The sequence below is a fragment of the Taeniopygia guttata genome, chromosome W, assembly GCF_048771995.1.
Source record: "Taeniopygia guttata chromosome W, bTaeGut7.mat, whole genome shotgun sequence".
Classification (NCBI taxonomy): Eukaryota; Metazoa; Chordata; class Aves; order Passeriformes; family Estrildidae; genus Taeniopygia; species Taeniopygia guttata.
The window spans coordinates 5,410,098-5,413,624 of NC_133064.1; the positions used below are offsets into that span (position 1 = coordinate 5,410,098).

General features: G+C 57.0%; 1 non-coding gene across 1 annotated transcript; it reads left to right on the top strand.

Moving 5' to 3' along the window:
- The first annotated feature begins 1,904 nt into the window (after positions 1–1,904).
- TRNAK-CUU (transfer RNA lysine (anticodon CUU)) lies at positions 1,905–1,977 on the top strand. Its single transcript has one exon. It is a non-coding gene; the product is annotated as a tRNA-Lys (tRNA).
- Positions 1,978–3,527: the final 1,550 nt, after the last annotated feature.

Here is a 3,527-nt window from a genome sequence, read left to right on the forward strand (position 1 = left end):
CTCAATCCGTCCTCTGGCACCTGCGATTCAGCTGCCCTGTACAACCTGTCTACGAAACTAACGAAAGATTCCTGTGTCTCCTGCTTAATAGAAAAACAGTTAACAACAGGACCACGGGGTTTTAACTTAAGAAATGCTTTTTCTGCCGCATTGGCAGTTGCTGCCAATGCCCCCCTTGGAATCTTTTCAGCCTGTGTTGTTGCCACGTCCCAATCCCCTATCCCGCACAGGTGGTCAATGGTTAACATGCCTCCATCGGTGTCAGAGGAGGTCTCGGCTTTTGCCCAAAGTTGCGGTAATGCATCCCGTACCTCCCGCCTCCATGCGGATTCCCATACCAAAAACTCAGCTTGAGTAAGCAAGCACAAAAACAGAGCGCGCATGTCAGCAGGGACGTACTCGTTGGAGGAAAGTGTGACTTTTTAAAGTCCCCGAAAGTATTCACTTTCCCGACCAAAGTCTTTTTGGGCTTTGCAAACATTTCTAATTACAGCCTGTGGGATGGGGGTCCACTGTGCCAAGGGTCTGCCCCTCTGCCGCGGGGTGTAGGTGACTGGTGCGGCAGAAAAGGCAAGCAGGGGTTGTGGCAGGTCGCGGCTTCCCCCCTCCCCCCCTCCCTCCTCCTCCGCTCCCCCCCCCTCCCTCGGGAACCGAGGCGTGGGAACCAGAGGGCGGGTCGTGGGAACCGAGGGCGGAGGCAGGACCAGGGCTAGGGGGTGTGGCTGGTGTTATCTCACCCGCAGGGGCGGGGTCGGAGGGAGGACTGATGAATGATTCATTAGGGGAGGTGCCAGAAGGGGGTGGAGGGGAGGGGTGGGTGGAGAAGTCTCGGGAGTGGGAGGGGTTGGCTGGAGGGCGAAGGGGGTCGTTAGGAGACAAAGAATGCAGGGAGGGGGAGGGGGATGCCATGCGGTCTCCTCCATCTTGTGCCCTGGGGCAGGGAAGGGGGTCATTTTGGAAAAGGTCCGGGGAAGGATCTGGGGTTTTAAAACTCACAACTTTGCAACGAGAGGAGGTTTGGGGAGGGGAAGGGTGCAGGGCGATGCCAGCATCGTCCTGCAATGGAGCCTGGGGGTTAACAGAGAGGCCAGAATCTGCCTGCGGCTGGTTTTGCCGGGATGCCTGTCTGAGAATCCCCGGGCTAGGGAGAGAGGGATAGGAGAGGGTTTTTGGGGGATTTGGGGGGCGTGGGAGGCAGCGTTCGCCCTGCGGTGGCTCTGGCTTCCCTTTGCAGTTATCTCTAACAATATTTTTCAATTGAATTGCGAGGTGGATAAAAATTGAGAGGGACTGATCCTCCTTTTGGGCAATTTCTTTTTCCACTCGGTCCCAGAATTGGACTTGGTACAAATTTTCCTGCGACAGGTCCTGGAAAGACTGCAGAAGCCACCGTGCAAAACGCTTCACGTCTGATTTTTTACATTTCTTCCCTCCCCCCACTAAAATTCCTAGGGTTTGAACATAAATTCTCTCCTGTGACACAGACATTTTTGCACCCATTATGTCGATGTTAAGGCGTGTCACAACCCTCGCGGCTGGTAAAATATCAAAAGAAAAAAAAGACGCCTGTCGGAGACTGGGAAGCCCTCCCTTACAAACTCCCTGAAGCGGGAGACAAAATGTGGGCTCTTACGCCCTCTTGTGGGGGAAAGAGAAACTCACCCCAAAGGGAGCAAGGCGTACCCAGCCCAGGGGGACCCCGGTAACTCACCACGGGTCCGGCGACGTCCGAAGGCGAAACGAAAAGTCCAGCTGCGAAGTTTTCGCCGTGGGGGGGCCGAGCTTCGGCGGTGCTAGCCAAAGGTGCCGGCCCCACCCCTCTGGAAGCCCTGGCTCCTTAAAACGGAACCGCGACTTGCGAGGGTGTTGTAACGTCCACGAGGTAAATCAACGAGCTTTTCGGGGCCCGGCTAGCTCAGTCGGTAGAGCATGAGACTCTTAATCTCAGGGTCGTGGGTTCGAGCCCAACGTTGGGCGCCACAACTGCCTTAGCGCTCTCTCTTGTCCCCCTTTTCGTCCCAGCTAGCTCTGTGAGGAGGGGGGGGAGCGCTGGCAACTTCCGTGTTTTCCGGCGAACCCTCGCGGGTATCTGCCGGTGCTGCGTGGGTCTGGGAGCGAGGCAAGTCACGAGGCGAATAAAAGGAGAGACACTTTTTCCCCCGCGGGCGATATCTCGGTTTATTATGGCTTGGTTGGGGAGGAAAAAACCGAGAAGCTGCTGCGTGCTAAGTTTGAGTTTGTCCGTGCCGCCTGGCCGATTCGGGGGCGGGGCGGCGCGCTCCGAGGCTGGCCGCGATCCAAGAGAGGCTGTGTGCAGAGCCGCGGCGCTGCAGCCGGCACGTGCGGGAGCCGCGCCGACCGCGGCAGCGGCGGCGGTTCGGCTGCGGCAGTCAGGGGCCGGGCGAGAGAGAGAGCCGCGGCGGCACGCAGGGATCCAGCGTGAGAAGAGGCGGCGGGCAGGGCAGCAGCAGCGAACAGGGGCCAGGCGGGAGAAAAAGCACCGGGGCGTCCCCAACCTGTTCTATAAATACTCGAGAGGGGAAACCCGGGGCGGCCAATGAGATAACGCCACGGGGGGACTTGGGGATAGTGGGGTGCAGGGGTCCAATGGAAAATGGACAGATGGAAGGGTGCCCGGTCGCCTTTCGACTCTGCCGCGTGGCTGACAGATGGTCTGAGAGACGTAAACAGAGTGACTAAGCACTTCCTCGGGAAGGCAGACCGCGGGGGAAAATGGGAGAGCCCGGAAGGTCACTTACAGAGTGCGAGGGGATACATGGAATGACCTTATACATAATAGAACATATAATAACACAATTCTACAGGGGCAGCTCCTGTCTGGAACTTATCCTTTGATGTCCCGATTTTTTGCAGTCAGCTGCCCGCTCAGGGCCACAGGACTTGGAGCGAAAACATCGGCTCTTTTCCCTGGGAAAGAAAACTCACCAGTCCAGGTTCCTGATGTCAGTTTGTAGGGCTCCCCTGGGACTGTCAGGGCAGCACAAGTATGAGGTGGGGGCAGCTCCTGTCTGTGACTTATCCTTCGATGTTTGGATATTTTGCAGTCAGCTGCCCGCTCAGGGCCTCAGGACTTGGATCGTAAACACTGGCTCTTTTCCATGGGAAAGAATACTCACCAGTCCAGGTTCCTGATTTCAGTTTGTAGCGCTCCCCAGGGACTGTAAGAGCCGCACAAGTATGAGGTGGGGGCAGCTCCTGTCTGGGACTTATCCTTCGATATTCGGATTTTTTGCAGTCAGCTGCCCGCTCAGGGCCACAGGACTGAGAGCGGAAACATCGGCAGTTTTCCCTGGGAAAGAAAATCACCAGTCCAGGTTGCTGATGTCAGTTTGTAGGGCTCCCCTGGGACTGTCAGGGCAGCACAAGTATGAGGTGGGGGCAGCTCCTGTCTGGGACTTATCCTTCGATGTTCGGATTTTTTGCAGTCAGCTGCCTGCTCAGGGCCACAGCACTTGGAGCGCAAACATCGGCTCTTTTCCCTGGGAAAGAAAACTCAGCAGTCCAGG